The sequence below is a fragment of the Colobus angolensis genome, unplaced genomic scaffold (genome assembly GCF_000951035.1).
Source record: "Colobus angolensis palliatus isolate OR3802 unplaced genomic scaffold, Cang.pa_1.0 Scaffold3, whole genome shotgun sequence".
Lineage (NCBI taxonomy): Eukaryota > Metazoa > Chordata > Mammalia > Primates > Cercopithecidae > Colobus > Colobus angolensis.
Window position 1 is genome coordinate 22195240 of NW_012116265.1, and position 19775 is coordinate 22215014.

Sequence of the window (19775 nt, forward strand, 5' to 3'; positions counted from 1 at the left end):
CACTTTTTCAAAAGTAACTGGCAAAGGCAGAAAAAGTTCTAAAATCATTTATGTCCACATTCTTCTTTGACCTAGAAATTCCATCTCCAACAATCTATTTGAAGAAAACAGAATATTTTCAAAGCATATAGAATATTTCTACAAACATTTTCATGGCCCCATATTTATAATAACCTCCCAAAACAGAAATATGAGATATGGTTACATGTTCCAATGTGGTATGTTACAGCAATATATTAGGAAAATATGTAGATATTGAAAAACCAGTGAATGCTTAACATGAAAAAAAGTTTATTATATAAAGCCTGGTGATCAGACAGCAAACAGATCTGTGTATAGGGAACATTTAAACATACATAATTTTGAATACATTATACAGATACATACAAAACGTAAAGAAAATAAAATGTTAACAGTAATTACTCATGCTAAATGAATTACAGATGATTTACATATATATTGTACTAAGCATTCATCAGGTTCATAATTAGAAAAGTATTAGAGGTTGGGTGCAGCAGCTCATGCCCATAATCCCAGCACTTTGGGAGGCCGAGGCAGGAGGATCATCTAGGGTCAGGAGTTTGAGACCAGCCTGGCCAACATGGTGCAACCCCATCTCTACTAAAAATACAAAATATTAACCAGGTATGGTGGCATGCACCTGTAATCCCAACTGCTCAGGAGGCTGAGACAGGAGAATTGCTTGAACCTGGGAGGCAGAGGTTGTGGTAAGCTGAGACTGCACCACTGCCCTTTATCCTGGGTGATAGAATAAGACTCCATCTCAAAAAAAAAAAAAAAAAAAAAAGAAAAGTAAAGAAAAAGGAAAAGGAAAGTATTAGAGGAAATTTCTCCAGTATTAATACCCTGAAAGTAGGCAGAAGTTAAGCAATAAAGTTTCAAAAATATGCTACTACAATCTCTATTCTAGCACCATTTTACATTTTTATAATTTAGCAGTTATATCATTAGTGATAGAAACAGATATAGCACCTTGTCCACTGATCCCCCAATACAATGACATTTCTAGACATTTCTACTGTCATACACTGATAAGTATAAAATTTGATCTTCCTGGGAGATGATATAAGTAATATTACAAAATACGAAGCCCCAGATTGTTGGTATGTCTGTGGGAATGCCCACCCCCCACAGACTCACCAACAATATATGGTACAAAAAGCCTTTATGAAACCTTCAGAAACCAGTTATGAAACCACAGCACCCCTAGGCAAATGCAAAGTGAAGAACAGCAGAATTAAAACAGGTAAGAAAAGTCATTTTATTTTGCTATTCTTAGCCTTCCCCCAGGCTGGCACAGCTCAATAAATTGGGAGAAAACGACCTACTCAGAGCTTCTCCTTTGGGAGGGAAAGAGAAGAGTGAATGCATATCCACTGTTCCAGTTTTTCAGGGGGCTGCCTGAGAGACTACTTTCTGTTTTGCTTAACACAGGCTCTAATGGGAAACTGGCATACTTTGGACATCTGGGGTTACAGAGAACAAAAGAATTTGATGTTTTCTTGCCATACCAGAGAATCTATAGTACTGTAGAGTGCCACCAGAAAAAGCAGTAATCACAAACTCTTGAAAAACAAATTAGCAAACTTCTCTAATTGGGAAATTACACACAAGCCTAGACAAGACACGTCTCCAGAGAAGGTTGCAGAGACCCTCAGAATCTCTAGCCAGGCTGACTGGTAAAGGTCTTCCCCTATACAAAGCCAGTCCATTAAGACTGGAAGAGCTGGTTGTTGTTGTTGTTGTTTTTCAAATGCCCAAATCCCAGCAAAAACCAATGGATATGAAGAATCAGGGGAACATGGCCAATCAAAGGAATAAAATAAATCTCTAAAAGTGGACCAGAAAAACAGACATCTATAAATTACCTGACAAAGGATTAAAAATAACCATCTTAAAGAAGTTTAAAGAGCTAAATGGGTGTACAGACAACCAACAATACAAAATAACCCCCCCAAAAATGAAGAATGAATAAAATGAGAATATAAATAGATAGAAACTATTTTTAAAAAGAACCTAACTGAAATTCTTGAGCTGAAGAATACAATAATTGAAATGGAAAATTTACCAGAGAAGTTTAACAGCACACTTGATCAAGAGCAAGAAAGAATCATTGAATTTGAAGACAGGTCATTTGAAATTTTCTAGTCAAAGTCAAAGAAGAAATAAAGAAAGAAACACCACTGAGCAGATCAATATATACATTATGAGAGTCCCTGAAAGAGAACAGTGAGAGAAAGGAGAAAATAATGACTGAAAACTTCCCAAATCTAGGGGGGAAAAATGAACACCTCAATTCAGGAAAGTCAATAGACTCCAACTAGGATGAACCTAAAGAGCCTAAACTGAGGCATGTTATAATCGAATTGTCAAAATCAAAAACAAAAAGACAATCTTGAAAACAGCAAGAGAAAAGTGAGTCATCATGTACATGAAATCGTCCATAAGATTATTAGCAGATTTCTCAGCAGAAATTTTATAGGCCAGAAGGAAGTGAGATAATATATTCGACATGCTAAAAGAAAAAAAAAAAGCCAACACAAAATACTATGGCCAAAAAAGCCATCACTCAAAAATGAAGGAGAAATAAACAAAGACTGGGAGAGTTCATCCCCACTAGACCTGCCTTACAGGAAATGCTAATGGGAGTCCTTCAAATGAAAGGATCCTATATATCAATATGAAAGTATATGAAAATGTAAGCTCCCTGGTGAAAGTAAATATATAGATTAATATAGAATCCTGTAATACTATACTGGTAGGTTGTATGTCATTTTAAATTCTGGTATAGAATTTAAAAGATAAAAGCTTAAAAAAAACAACAATTATAAAACTCTATAAATGGATATGCACTATAAAAAGATATTTTGAAAGATTGATTGGACATGCAATATAAAAAGATATAGTTTGAAAGACTGATAACAAAGTAGGAGGGGGGATGTAAAGGGATTTTACATGTGATCAAAGTTAGCTAGTTAACAGTTTAAAATAGATTGTTATAACTATAAGATGTTTCTTGTAACCTCCACAGCAACCGCAAAGAAAATACCTATAGAAGACATACAAAAGAAAATGAGAAAGGAATTAAAGCATGTCACCACAAAAAAAATTAATGAAACACAAACGAAAGCAGCAAATAAAAAGGCAAAGAGGGATAGGTACAACACATACAGAATACAGTTAACCAAATGACAACAGTAAGTCCCTCCCAATCAGTAATTACTTCAGTGTAAATGGATTAAACTCCTCAATCAAAAGACAGAATGGCTGAAGGAATTAAAAAACAAGACCTCACTATCTGCTGTATAGAAGAGATTCCCTTTAGATGTAATGGCACACATAAGCTGAAATGAAAGAAAGGAAAAAGATATTCCATGCACATAGTAACCAAAAGAGAACAAAGGTAGCTATACCAATATCAGACAAAATGGATTTTAAGTCAGAATTGTCAGAAGAAACAAAAAAGGACATTATACAATGATAAAAGGGCCAATTCATAGGGAAGATGCAGTAAGTATAAACATAAGCCCCTAAGCCTTTCAGGATATATATCCCTCCTATAAACTAGACCTACAACTGAGTTCTGTTGACTCTCACCCTCACAATCTCAACTACCAGCTTATCTTTGAGGGTACAGGACAAGGACAAGACCAGAAATTATCTCTTCACCTACCCTGAGACTAACCCATAATTGACTTTTCCTCTACTTCCTCTTTTTATGTTTACTTCAACTTATTTAGTAAAATGTAGATTCACTGAGTACGAGACGAATACACAATTTACTTTTTTCTTCTACTTGCTTTTTTCACATGTAAAATGTAGATTTGCTACAAAAAGAGACTTTTGTCAACCTAATAAAGGACATATCATTGGAAAACCAACGAGGATCACATCCAATGATGAAAGATTGAATGATTTCCTCCTGTGAATGAAAACAAGGCAAACTTCTATCTCCATTCCTATTTCACACCATACTGGAATTCCGAGCCAGAGCAATCAGGCAAGGAAAAGAAATAAAGATATCCTGATTGGAAAAGAAGAAATAAAATTGTCCCTGTTCACAAATTATTGCTTACATGAAAAATCCCAAGAAATACACACACACACACACACACACACCTCCTAGAACTAATTAATTTAGCAAAGTTGCAGAGTACATGTAAAAAAATGGATATTTTTATATGTTAGCAATAAGGAGCTGGAAACCAATTTTTTTAAATGCTGTTTAAAATAACCCCCAAAATATTTAAAACAATTCCAAAAAATTGAAATACTTACATATAAATCTAATAAATATTTATGTAAACGATTGGAGGGTATGCTGAAAACTATAAAATGCTAATGAAATAAAGAGGACCTAAATAAATGAAAAAAACATACTGTGTTCCAAATTGGAAGATAATATTGTGAAGATGTGAATCTTCCCCTAATTCATCTATGGATTTAGCACAAACCCAATCAAAATCCCCACAAGATTTTTGTAGGCAGAAATAAGGTGATTCTAAATGTATATGGAAAGGCAAAGAACAAGAATAGCCAAAACAATTTTGAAAAAGAATAGAGTTGGAGGAAGCATACTTTTCCACTTAATCAAGGCTTCTGTAAAGCTATAGTAATTGAGATCAAGATAATATGGTTGGCCGGCAGTGGCTCACGCCTGTAATCCCAACACTTTGGGAGGCTGAGGCAGGCGGATCACTTGAGGCCAGGAGTTCAAGACCAGACTGGCCAATATGGTGAAACCTCATCTATATTAAAAATACAAAAATTAGCCAGGTATGGTGGCACGCACCTGTAGTCCCAGCTACTTGGGAGACCGAGGCAGGAGAATCGCTTGAACCTGGGAGGCAGAGGTTGCAGTGAGTGAGACTGTACCATTGCACTCCAGCCTGGGCAAGAGGGAGACTCCATCTCAAAAATAAAATAAAACAGTAAAAAATAAAGATAGCATGGTATTGGCAAAAAGATAAACATGTAAATTAACAGCACAGAATAGACTTCCAGAAACAGAACTACACAAATATGGTCAACTGATATTTTAATTGAAGTATAACTCACATACAGTAAAATTCACTGACTTAAAGTGTGTAAATTGATGTGTTTTGACAAATGCATATGCCCATGTAACACACCCTGTAATGTGTATTCCCATTTCCATTACTTCAGAAAGTTCTGCCTACACCCATGGGCAACTACAGTTTTACCAACCCCCCTGAGTTTTGATAAATGTGCAGACGCAATTCATCAGAGAAAGGACAGTCTTCTGAATAAACAGTGTTTGAAGCATTTGAACATCCAAACGCAAGAAAATGAACCTTGACCTAAATCTCATACCTTATACCAAAATTAACTCAAACTAAGTTCTACATTTAAATGTAAGAGAAAAAATTATAAAATTTTATAATTAAAGGAGAAAATCACGATCTATAACAGAAAAAATAAATAAGTCACACTTCATCATAATTAAAAACTTGTTTTTATAGAGACACTGTTGAAAGAATAAAAATGCAAACTATAGACTGAGAGAAAATATTTACAGATCACATATCCAGCACAATACCTGTATTCGGAATATATTAAGGACTCTCAAAACTCAACATTGAGAGAACAAGTGGTCCAATTTTTTTGTTTGTTTGTTTTTTTTGAAACGGAGTCTCGCTGTCGCCCAGGCTGGAGTGCGGTGGCCGGATCTCGGCTCACTGCAAGCTCCGCCTCCCGGATTCACACCATTCTCCTGCCTCAGCCTCCCGAGTAGCTGGGACTACAGGTGCCCGCCACCTAGCCCGGCTAGTTTTTTTGTATTTTTTAGTAGAGACGGGGTTTCACCGTATTAGCCAGCATGGTCTCGATTTCCTGACCTCGTGATCCACCCGCCTCAGCCTCCCAAAGTGCTGGAATTACAGGCTTGAGCCACCACACCCAGCCAAGCAGTCCAATTTTTAAAATGAGCAAAAGACCTGAACAGACACTTCACCAAAGAGGACGCAGGGCCGGCAAATAAGCACATGAAAAGAGGTTCAGCGTCATTGGCCATTTGAAAAATGCAAATTAAAATCATGCTGAGATACCCTATACACATATTAGAATGGCTGAAATTTGAAAATACTCTGGCAAACAGTGTAGCAGTTTCTCCTAAAGTTACAGGCACATCTACCAGTTGACTCAGCAGCCTTACTTCTAGGAATTACCTAAGCATTACAATATGAAAATTTATCTGTTCCCCAAAACCTGTTTAAGAATGATTACAGAAGCTCAATTCATAATTATCAAAAAGTGGAAATAGCCAAATGCTCTACAATGGGTGAAAAACAAAACAAAACAAAACGGGTTACGTTCACCCGGTGGAATTCTGCTCAGGCATAATAATAATAATAATAATAATAATAATAAGACTATGTTTACATGCAACAACTTGGGTAAGTCTTCAAGGCATCATGCGGAGTGAAAGATGCCAGTCTCAAAAGATTACATACGGTATGATTTCATTTATGTGACCTTGTGGGAAAGACAAAACTTTGGTGATGGGGAACAGGGTAGTGCTTGCTAAGGGTTAGTGTTGTGGGTGGGGCTGGGGGTATTGACTACAAAAGGATGACATGAGGGAGTTCTCCGGGGTGACAGAACTGTTTTGTATGCTGATTATGGCAGTGGTTACATAAATGTATACATGTGTTAAAATTCACAGAACTGTACCCACATACGACCTCAATTTTACTGTATGTTTATTTAAAAAGTAAAATTTTAAGAAGTTAAAAGAAATAAATAAAATGTAGATGTGCTGAGCACTAATCAGAGCCTCATTTTTGCTTATTTCCCCTTTAAACACTGAAGTTCCCAAAACGCCCTTTGGAAAAGCACAGGGCACAATGCTACTGTGACCCGTGTTTTTCTTGGGCATGTCCTCAAACTTTGGCTAAATAAGCATCTCTGAATTGAGATTCCTGTCACACTGCAAAACATACAGGATGCAGCAAAAGCAATACTAGGAAGGAATTTTATAGCACTAAATACCTGCATTAACAAGGAAGAAAGAAATTAACAACCTAATTTTACACCTCAAGGAACTAGAAAAACAAACTAAACCCAAAGTTGCAAGAAAGGGGGAAATAATAAAGATTAGAGTAAAAATAAGCAAATTAGAGATTAGAAAAGTAATAGGAAAAAAACAACAAAAATTGAGTTTTTTTAAAGGTCAAAAGAATTGATAAATCCTTATCTAGACTAAAAATAGAGAGGATTCGAATAACAAAAATCAAAATGGAGGAGATATTATACCTGATATCCAAATAAAAAGAATTATAATATATTGCTATGAATAAGTATATGCCAATAAATTGGATAATCTAAAAGGAATAAATTCCTACAAACATACCATCTACCAAGACTGAATCATAAAGTAATAAACAATCTGAACATAGCCCCCCCTTATACATGGGGAATACATTCCAAGGTCCCCAGTGAATGCCTGAAACCCTGAACAGTACTGAGCCCTCTATATACCATGTATTTTCCTATACAGTAATGGGGGAACAGTGTATGCAGTGTAGATATGCTGGACAAAGGGATGATTTAAGTTCTAGGTAGTATGAAACGAGACAGTGGGAGATTTTACCATGTTACTCAGAATGACATGCAATTTAAAACATATTGTTTATTTCTGGAATTTTCCACTTAATATTTTCAGATTGCAGTTGACTGCCGGTACCTCAAACTACAGAAAGTGAACTCTCAGATAATAGGGGAATATGTTAACTAGTAAGGAAACTAAGTAAGTAATCAAAAACCACCCAATATAGAAAAGCCCGGGACCAGATGGTTTCACTGGAGAATTATATCAAACATTTAAAGAAGAATTGGCACCACTTCTTCTCAAACTCATCCAAAAAAATTGAAAAAGATGGAAATTTTTCAAACTCATTTTTTTGAGGCCAGCATTACTCTGATACCAAAACCAAAGATACTACAAGAAAACCACAAATATCCCTGATAAATACTGATGTAAACATTCTTAACAAAATACTAGCAAACCAAATTCAATAGCACATTAAAATAATTATACCTCATGACCAAGTGGGATATATTTCTGGAATGGTAGGATGACTCAACATACAAAAATCAATGTGATATACCACATTAACAAAGGCTAAAAACCACATGATTGAATTGATGCCCAAAAAAAGAAGCATTGAAAAGAATTCAGCACCCTTTCATGACAAAAACAACACACAAAAAAATTCATTAATAGAAAGAACTTACCTCAAGATAACAGAGACCATATATGAAAATCCCACAGCTAACACCAAACTTAATGGTGAAAAACTGAAAGCTTTTCCTCTAAGTTCAGGAACAAGACAAAGAGGCCCATTCCTGCCACTTCTTGTCAACATAGTACTAGAAGTCCTAGCCCAAGCAATTAGGCGATAAATAAATGGCATCCAAATTGAAGTAGAATTACCTCTTTTCACACAACAAAACAAATAAACCAATCTTAAAATTGGGCAAAGGACTTGAAGAATAGAGACATTTATGTAAAGAAGATATACTATAAATAGTTAACAAGCGTTATGAAAATATATCCAACATGACTAATCATCAAGAAAATGCTAATCAAAAACCATAGTCAATTCACACCTGTTAGGATGGCCACTATCAAAAAACAAAACAAAACGAAAAACAAAACAAAACAAAAAAAACAAGTATTGGTGAAGATGTGAAGAAATTGGAACCCTTGTACACTGCTGTTGAGAATATAAAATCATGCCACTGCTGTGGAAAACAGTACAGCGGTTCTGAAAAAAAGTAAAAGTAGAATTGCCATATTATCCAGCAATCCTACCCTTAGATATACAGACAGTCCTCAACTTACAACAGTTTGACTTACTATTTTCAACTTTACAATGGTGTGAATGTGATATGTATTCAGTAGAAACCATACTTTAAATTTTGATCTTTTCCCAGGCTAGCAATATGCAGTGACATACTCATTTAAGATTCGGGACAGTGGCAGAGAGCCACAGTTCCCAGTCAGCCACACGATCATGAGGGTAAATAACCACTGCATCAGCTGGGATTGACTCATGCCTGTAATCCCAGCACTTTGAGAGGCTAAGGGAGGAGGATCACTTGAGCCCAGGAGTTCCAGACCAGCTGGGGCAGTGAGACCCCATCTCTATAAATGATAATAAAAATATTAGCCAGATGTGGTGGCTAATGACTGTAGTCCCAGCTACTCGGGAGGTTGAGGTAGGAGGATTACCTAAGCCTAGGGGGGTGAGGCTGCATCAAGCTGTGATCGCACCACTGCATTCCAGCCTGGGTGGCAGAGACCTTGTCACGATAAACAACAGCATCAAAAACCCACCAATGCAACCATTTTCTTTTTTACTATTGGTACAGTATTTAATAAATTACATGACAATTTTAACACTTTGCTACAAAATTGACTTTGTATTGGAAGATTTTGCCCAACCGTAGACTAATGTAAGTGTTCTTAGCATGTTTAAGGTAGGCTAGGCTAAGCTATTGTGTTTAATTGGTTAGTTGTATTGAATGCATTTTCACCTTATGATAGTTTCAACTGATGATGAGTTTATCAGGACATAACTTCACTGTAAGTCAAGCATCTGTATATTCAAAAGAATCAAAAATAGAATCATGAAGAGATAAGTGCACACCACGTACATTACAGCATTATTCACAATAGCCAAGTCATAGAAGAAACCTAAATGCCAATGGATTAGCAGATTTTAAATTTGATATATATATATATATATATATATACACACACACACACACAAAATAAAATATTATTCAGTCTTAAAAAGAAGGAAATCTGGCAATATGCTACAAAATAGATGAACCTTGAGAACATTATGCTAAGTAAAATTAGCCAGTCACAAAAAGACAAATACTGCATAACTCTAGTTATATAAGGTATACTTAAGTAGTTGACAAGTGTTGGAGGAGGGTGGAAGACAAGTTACTGTTCAATGGTTACAGAGTTTCAGGTTTGCAAAATGAAGTTTCCAGAGATCTGTGGCATAACAATGTATATATAGTTATATTTTACTGTACCCTTAAAAAATGGTTACTCTAGTAAATTTTGTTACATTTTTATCACAATAACAAAAACCAAATGTATGAAAAATACCCAGTCTTATAATCAAAGATATGCCAATTACAATGCTAAAAATATTGAAATACTATTTATTTTGACTTTCCATTTAGCAAAGGAAAATAACCAGTGGTGGCAATGGGTGGTAAACTGATAAACCATTGCTGACTCACATGTGCATTTGCTATAATTCTTTTGGAAAGCAATTTGGAAACATATAGAAAAAGGCTTAATAATAGTTTTACTAATTTACCACTCCCACTTCCCCAATTAATTAATTCCTTCATTAATGTTTATTTAATATCTATTATGTAATGGTTAGCAGACACAGCGCTGAAAAAAAGATATGGTCTCTATTTGAAAACTTATAGAGTGTTGGCAGAAAAGAATTGCTACAAAGTAGACATACAGCAGGCCATTAAACTATACAACAGGGGACTTAAATCTAGGATTAGTTTAAGTACCCCCAAAAAGGAGCAGTGTGGAGGAATGATGACTATACCAAAATGTCCATTTCAACATTATTAATAAAGTATTAGCACTGCAAACATTAAAATGGGCTAACTCTGTAGACTATGGCATAGGCATTTATTGGAGTATTATCCCAATCATTTAAAAAAGTGTTTCTAGTGGCAATCTGGGGTAGTCAATTAGGCTGTTCCTAAACAGTCCAGTCCTGGACATAGAGGATTGTGCTTCCCCACCTTCTTTGAAGTTAGTATGGCCACATGACTTGCTTTGGTCAATGAAATATAAGCAAGTGTTATTTCTCTTCCAGAAAGGCTTTAAGAGCCAGTGAAAGGATTACCATATTTTCCTATGCTGCTTTGGTGACTGTGAGTGCCTGTGCATGGATGGAGCCTCCCATCAGTGTTAGCATGGAGTCTTCAATTCCAATGAGCAGTTTTCCTGTTGATCTACTTTAGCCATGTAATAAACCTTTGTTGTCTTAAGTCACTAAGATTTGAGGAGTTATGTTACCACAAGCATCTAAATAGTATTTTTACTCCATGGGAAATATGTCAGTTATATTAAATAGTCCATTTAAAAGAATACAATAAAAATCATATACTCTATAAGTCCACCTCTACATTATAAACATCTTATTCATAGAAAAAAGCCTAACAATCCATACACTCAAATATTAAAAATAATTATCTTTCCATGGACATGCAGGAAATGTTTCCTAAGTATCCATTCATAGCATGCCTTCATGAATTATCACTAATGGGTAAAATACCACTCCTTAAACAGCACAATAAAAAATTTCAGGGGGAGTTCTATTATTTAATATTTTCAAAATAGAAGTTTTTCCAGAAAGCAGAGATTATCCCTTTGCATGAACATGATCTCCTGAAAAAAAATGGAATCTACTTGGCCAATGTCTGAATCTATTCAGTATATATTTATGCTTACCCACAATTACAACCTAAGTATCTTGCATCCTGTGTTATTAATAACTAATCTCAAATCCTAAAAAAATTGTTGCTAAAGTTCTTATTTCTAGATTTCCAGTTTAATATGTAAGTGCTATCAAGCCCCAGAATCCATATCAGCTGCAAATGAATCCAATTAAATTTTACTTTATTTAAAGAATATCATTGACCTGTTTTAAGCTGTCACTGGTCAGGAAAAAATGACTTTACTTTTGGCTATAAAGCCTATTCCCCAGGGAACTTGATTTCTACCGCATTCTTCCCACCCCTTTCACCATTAAGATAATGATATTGTTAACACAAGAGGTTTCCAATTAAATTACAATTGTTTGAACAAAGTATTTACACTCCGCTTATCTTACATAAAGGTACATAATTCACATCATGGCTGAAAGGCCTCTTCAGGTGCAGTAAAAAGCCTACACCTTTACCTAACAGAAAAAGAAATCAGCAACAGTTATGAAATCTTTCTAGTAATTATACAATTTGATCATCTAATTTTTTCTAACTATAAGAAACTCTGATTGTGAAAACTTACAACATAAGGCACAAACTCATACGATAATCAACCATGTCCACGATATGGTCAACACTGATACCAGGCAACCTACAGCTGCTTTTCTTCACTATTTGCATAATACTTTTCTTTTATTTCCTTATCTTTTAAATATGTCTCCTGAAGAGTTTTTTCATCATGTCTTTATCTTTTAATTGTATCATTTAGTCCATTTACATGTAATGTAATTGCTGAAATATTTGTGTTTACATCTACCACAGTGTACAGTGCTTTTATCCCAATGTTCAAATTTTCCTCTTCCTTTGTTGCTATTGTTTGGCACATCTTTAACCATTAATATGGAAGTTATATGCTCTTTACTATCCTTTTAGGAGTTATCCTAACAATTACAACATGTATCATTAACTTATTAAAGACTAATATTAACATTTCCACTTCTTCCCAGACAATGCGAAGATCCTAGAACTCTTTACCTTTTAGCCCTCTGTAGCATGATGAGATAATTGACAGGATAAGAATCAAAGAAAGAGAAAAGATTTCATATTTTGCTCAGAATTCAAACTCCTGTTCTATCTATGAAAGCAGACTACTGACCTCAAGTAAGACATGCAAATTCCATCACTACTTATTAAATATGACACTCAGCATTCACCTTTAGTTCTCAAATGAGCTTGTTCTCATCACAGAAAAAATAAAGCACTTGACCTTCCTCTCTCCAGCTTAAGGTCCAAGATCATCATTATTTTTTTTCCTTATCCAAAGCCCTTCCTCTATCCAAAGAGAAGGGAGGAAAATGCTTTTTGTCACGTGCAGGTAGAGGAACACTACCAGGCATTGCTTTGGAACATATTTATTCACATCCTATCGCTAACTAGCAGGAATCAGAGCACACATCCCCACCCCATCCACAGTTGGGTTCAGTTCCTGCTCCTGTAGCAAAGAAAAGTACTTACGGGTGCTGGATGCCGACTATGTAAGAGGCAAGGCCCCTCTGTGAAGATATAACTTAAGAAATCCAGCAGAATACACGGAGGGAACTTTCATAGCACTTCACATCACTGAACATCCAGTACTGTAGATACCTTCATAACCAAGAAATCCAACAGCTGAATCACACTCAGAGGACACAGAGTCTGAGGTATCAAAATACAGTGATGGCTGCAGTTTTCTCATGTGGCCAAATGACAAAAGAAATGTACATCACTACTCAGCAAGGCCACTGTTGTACAAGTTCTGTCAAGATCTGCAGTCTTTGGGTGACAAGGATTATGCAGTGGCTATTGCATTTGAAACTATACTACAGGACTCCAACATAGAACCCCGGTAGCTGTCACAGAAAGAGGGATAAAGAAAAACTGGTTCCTGCTATAGGTGACCCTCAATAGTGTTTACAAGCATCCTGCAACTTACAAGCAATGTCCACGTTCAAAATATGTTATCCATCCTCTGTTGACTTTTCCTGATGTAAGAAAATTCTTAACAAAATATAGCCCTGCCTAACTCATCAATGCAACCCAAGCAATAAAAGTGAGCATTACTCCAGAAACTACCTAATGTGTTACGGAGATTCTGCTTTCATAACTGCAAATATTTATGTCATACTTCGATTATGACTTGACCTATAGATGAGAAACCGTCAGGACATCAGGAAGACGTCATTTTTTACTTTGCAGTCCCTAGACAACCAAAAGCAACAAACAGAGGGCCAATCTGTGTTGGTTTTTCAACTACAGCTTCTAAAAATTTCACCAAAGCCAAACAAGCAGCAAGTCTTCTCTAGTTACTTCAACTTCCCACAATGAGTCACCTAAGACTTCCACACTCACCAGTGGAGCACAGATGCAGCCTTAGAATAAGGTCTCCATGTGCTGACATTTAAAACAAAAACCTAAGATAACAATATGTTCCAGAAAGATGCCTGTCCTTTGAAACCATATTATGAGGATATTTCTCTACAGGGCTTATTCACTGCACTTTGAAGTATAGCATTAGCCTGCTATTACCACAAAAGATATAAGAGTCACTATGCACAGTGTTTAGTATGTTTAAATAAATTCTCCTTCCAGAGCTCACTATAAGACGTATTAGCTAAGGAGGAGGAAGGATGAAAGAATATCCTTTGAGCTCTACTAGTTCCTTATTTGTCTTATTTCCTGCTACTGGATGTAACTGGTACTCAGGAATTCTGCAGACAGCTGCCAATCGAAGGAGAGGGTGTCTGCAAACTAAGCTGCAGTTCAAATGTGAACATGCAAAACATATCCTCGAAATATCCAAGGCAGTCTGGAGGTGTGCCTGAAGAAACGGGTTCAGTAGTTGAGACTGATGAAAAAGAAAATGACTTCCAACCAGATAGAAGTTCATGCTTTTGGAAGGGCAAAGCAACCACAAATTAAAGGTAGCCTACCTGCCCACACAAAACTGCAAGGTTGGCTTTGTAAATCCAATGTCAGTGTCAGCAAGGGCTAGCAGCACAAACATGCAGTCACCCAGCACAGCAGCAGTCCCCAAACTAAAACAATGAGCATGTACAGCATTCATATCCTAAACCAACTGAGATCATGCTTCAAAAAGTAACAAAAACACTCCCAACATCAGAGAGTCAAGTCATCTCACCGAAGACACAACTGTGCAAGAGAGATAAAAGGAAGTATATTCCAGTCTTCTGATTGGCATCTACCCCTTTCTGTAAGAAAGGTGATCCGGATAAATCACAACTGACAAATGCAGATGTGAAGCTTTACATGTAATGACTAAGGGAAAAAATGGTTAATATATTTAGGAGTAGACCAACTCCACTCTGTCTTGGGCAGGCATGCACAATGGCTTAAGACTCAACTCTCACCCTAGACTATGTACCTCCCAGACTATGTACCTGAAATGACACAGCAGCTTTGCAACAAAGTGACCAACCTCTCCAGAATCATGCTTTTGACATCACTGATCATCTGTCACTGGGCTACAACAGGGGTAGTAAAATCACTTCATTTATGGGACTCCCAGTGGAAGAGGGTGGCAGGTTTGGTAGCACACAGTGGAGGGTGTACTAACTCATATTTTCAATGTCATAAACATTTTTCTAGATCTACAGGATCTTTGAACCTAACTGCAAAACTTGCATGTGTGTGTGTGTGTGTGTGTGTGTGTGTGTGTATATATATATATGCATTTATATATATATAGTAAGGTATAAAGTAGGAGACTCTAAGAGGCACTCCTGACCCTAAGCCCCCATCTCCTTTCTTTCAATATGCACATATGTGCAAGTGTATATTATACACACACACTCTCTCTCTCTCTCTCTCTCTCTCTCTCTCAAAGCAGAGGACACGGTCCTTCCCTGGGTGGTTTCCTGCCTCCCCATTGGACTTGAAGCAAAATCCCAAATCCTGACCATGCTGTGGCCCACAGGGCCCTGAAGCCTCTATCCATTTCCTCTCCAGCCTCATCTTCTACTCCTTCCCCAGGCACGCAGGCATCCTCTCCTACCTTAAGACCTTTCCTTCTCTTTGGAAGCCCCAAGTCTAGATCTGTGAATGTCTGGACCCTTCTCAAATCATATGGGTCTCTCCATAAACCTTCCACCCACAAAGAGGCTCTCCTGAGCTTCCCATTCAAAGTAGCCCCCCACCACCTGTTCTACCCAACCTCTTACCTGTGCTATTTTCTCTGTAGCCATACACTACCTGATGTGTGCCTGTTTTTTCAAATAACAATGAGATCACCACTTAGTATCTGACACAGAACTCCAAGGCTGAATACATTGCTCATCATAGAAGAGAGCTATGCTGGCCAAACAGTGTCTGTGAGCAGGACAGATGGCTGATGGCATAGAGGGTTTTGAAAAGCATGGAGCTCTGTGGCTTGTGAGATGTTCAGAGGCACACGTGGGTTGACAGCACATGGGTGCTCAGCTGAGGCTGTAATTGATTCGTTGATTGGCTGGTACTCAGAGAGATGTTTACTGGAAAGTGTCCATCTCTGATGGGCTGAAGTAAGGATTTGACACTGGTCAGTTCTGTCCGTTTTAAAACCAACATTCACTAAGACAAGTTGTTGCTGACCAAAAGGACAGATTTTAAATGGGTTCTGATGGGGTTTTTTTCTTTCTTTTTGAGACAGAGTCTTGCTCTGTCACCCAGGCTGGAGTGCAGTGGCACAATCTCAGCTCATTGCAACCTCTGCCTCCTGGGTTCAAGCGATTCTTCTGCCTCAGCCTCCTCAGTAGCTAGGATTACAGACATGTGCCACCAAACCCAGCTAATTTTTGTATTTTTAGTAGAGACAGGGTTTCTCCATGTTAGCCAGGCTGGTCTCGAACTCTTGACCTCAGGTGATCCAACCGCCTTGGTCTCCCAAAGTGCTGGGATTACAGATGTGAGCCACCGCGCCCAGCCCCGATGGCTACTTATTACCAAGGCTATGAAACAATCAGGTTTCTCCTAAGTTTGAGGGAACTTTTTATTCCACTGTTCTCTTAAGTTCAACTTCATGTGATGAGGTTTGTCTGTTTTATTCATCCTACTCATTATTGAATGAATAATTGTTTGTTGCTGTGTTACTGATAGTGAGAGCTTTCATTTTGAGGTTTGCCACTTTATTCTTAGAGGATAATACAGTGGTAAAAGCATGGCTTTATAACCACACATGGGTTTTGGACCTTGGCTCTGCCATCAACTAGCTTTGGGCCTTCCTAAGCCTCCATTTCATTATTTAAAAGAAAGGGGGAAGAAAGAATAATAGCATCTACCTCTCAAGGCTCCTCTGAGGATTACTGAAATAATGTCTAGTTCCTAACATGTAAGTGTTCACAAATATTAATCATGTATATTACTACTTTGAAAAGTTCTGAAGGGCTCAAAGATATTTCAGACCATAAAAACAGGATGGAAAGGCACAGAGTAAGGTCTGAAATAAAAGACTCGAACAGGCACTCCCCACCCAAAGTCCCCTATCTCCTTTCCTCCTATCCTTCCTATCCAATTTTGCTTCCCTTCAACCTCTCTTGGAGGTTAATCACTCCTGATAATTCCAACATTAATATCTTTTATGACTGGAAATATTTTAGGTGAGTTAAGTCATTTTCTCCCAGAGAAACACTATTTGACAAGTATATTATGTTAATCTATTTTTGTTAACCCTGTATAATTGGTTGTGACCTACCAAATAACAGAAACCAGAAACACCAAGACATGAGACAGATACAACTTGAAGGGAAGTATTAGATGCTGATTTGGCCCTGTTGGAGCAGAGGGCTCTATAGGCCTGAGGTTCAAGGCAAAGTTCTGGCTTAACTCTGAACTTTGCTCTGCTGTTTTGCTTAAGTCCAGTCCTGGCAAAATGATAATTTTCCAGGTCTACTTAGGATTTAACTCACTCGCTCTCTCAAACTCCCTCTGTCTGTCTCTCTTTATATCCAGAAACATAGGGACATATAGTTTCACTCAGCCTCTCCATCCCTAGCTCTCGCGAATTAGAATCTCTAGTACCCTTAATTAGGTTTATGGGCACAAAGAAGCCTCAGGCTAAGTATTTCTTTGCAACTGTCTGAAAACTGCCAAGAGCTGAATGTGTTGGCTCACACTGATAGTGAACTGTCCTCCTTCTATAGGACATTGCTTCACATTCCTTGAATTTTGTTATATTTTTGTTCCTGGATCTTGTTAATGCAGATACATTAAACTCGTTCCACATAAAACAGAATAGAGATCACAGCATGACCTAAGGGCAGACAGTCCTGGTCTGGAATCCTCTCTGCCAACTCATTTATCTGTGTTACTTTGGGAAAGCCACCTAAGCCTGCTGAGCTGGTTTCTTCATTTATGCCCATCTTGTGGGACTTTTCTGAGAATTTTGACCACAGAAACCTATTTCAACAAAGGTACTCATCAGGTAGCTGCTTAAAATACACAGGGGTACCCAGTTCATCAACCCATGAGTGCAAGAGCTGGGTATGAATCCGTTAGTGATGCTGAGGACGAATTTCTGAGAAAATATGGAAGCAAGGGCAGCATGTGTTCTCCTGGAGGGCAGGGCATAAGCAGGAACAGAAACCCACTTGGCCTGGGATACAACTGGTTTTAAATCCCAGAGCTCAGCCAACGATGGAAACCTTACTTGACCTTGACTCAAGTGAAGAAAGTCAGTGCCAGCCACATATCTGAATCCTGTGTGCACATTCAACTTTAGGAACAAGAAACTGTGAAGTACTGTTAGACGGTGTGCACAACGGCAAGGGTTCTGAGTCAACCCCAAGGCTTCTGTGTTTACTGGAGTGATTTCATTTCCTCCTAGTCTTAAGAAAGCACCACCTGGTGGTCACTACCAGAAATGACACTGCAGAATTACAAAGTCAACTTCTCCCAGCCAGCAATAATTTTCCATTCATTCAACAAATATTTACTGAGTCCTTGTTATGTGCTAGACACAGTGCTAAGTGCTATAGGTAAAAAGTAGAATCCAACTGAGTAGCAAATCTCAATGAGCTCACTGTCGAGAGCACTTCTGAGTGCTGGAGGTGTACATGGCTTTCTCCCCAGAAACGAGGGCAAGGAGCAAGTTCATGCTCTTACTTGGACCAAGCCCTCTGCGATTCCACCTCCCTCTCTCTGTGAAATCCCCTCCCTTACCTAAGGAGAAGCATTTGTAAATAAATGGCATTCCCTCCCACTGTATTCCTCCTGCCTCTGTCATTCATCTTTCCAAATACTCCAGGACAAGGTCTCATTCCATTTTTCAAGTGAAATGTTCTGTTCAATTTTCCCCTGAGGAAGGCTTGAATTAGGAAGAGGATGTCATTCAGCTTCTGCTTTGAAAGCTTTAGCTGTTTCTTCATGACTCAAACTGCCTCTGAACGTTTCTCTTTTTATTCTAATGTTTTCCTTCCCTCCCCTTCTTTCTGCTAAGAAGCAGGTAAGTGAAGGACAGCAGGTCAAGAGAAACGTTCCAGTTGCCTTCTCTCAGTTTCACCCCTTGACATTTTGAGCAAACATCTTCAGAACTCTTATTTCTAAATTTTCCTGTGGAATGTTCTAGTGAATAGCTAGTTTTAATCCCTTGAGAATTGATTCAATTTAGGGAAAGAGTCAAATTTTAAATGGAGTCCCTACTGATGACTCAGATAGGTGACTAAACTGGAATCGTGCCATCCATCAGTCCAAAAAGGAGTCACAGCTATTAAGGAAGGAAATTGACTTTCTTGGGTAGCCGGAAGGCAATTTAGAAAAAAATATATTTCGAGCCCCAGGAAGCCCTAGTGAAATACGTACATCTTCCAAGACCATTGCTTAGAAAAGTTAGAATCATTTTGGATACGTAAACTTTCTCAATAGTTTAGGATCAAGGGCTAAGGAAATTCATGGGAATGGCAAGTTAGTAATAAGAACCATAGGAGCTATGTCCTCTGATGTTAGGACTGGCATGAAACAGGCAGGACATGCCTTCTAACTGAGAGAGGAGGCTGGAAGTAAAGATGAACACAGACGAAGGTAAGAGAGGAGGTGGAGTCTGAGATGGGGCATGAAGAAAGAGTGAGTTTAGGTAAAGGGAATGAAAAAGCGCTCATTGTATAAACATAGGCATCGCTGTGTTTACCTCCATGACACATTTGAGTGTGTTCAGCAAAGGCTGTTACAGGAGGGAGCTCAGATACAAAACCAGAAGACAGGTGAAGTATGGTCCAGGCATG

General features: G+C 37.8%; 1 protein-coding gene across 11 annotated transcripts in view; it reads right to left on the reverse strand.

The window, feature by feature from the left end:
* Positions 1–19775, reverse strand: part of RGS6 (regulator of G-protein signaling 6) — a 656379-nt gene that overhangs the window by 547856 nt on the left and 88748 nt on the right. The window lies entirely within an intron of this gene.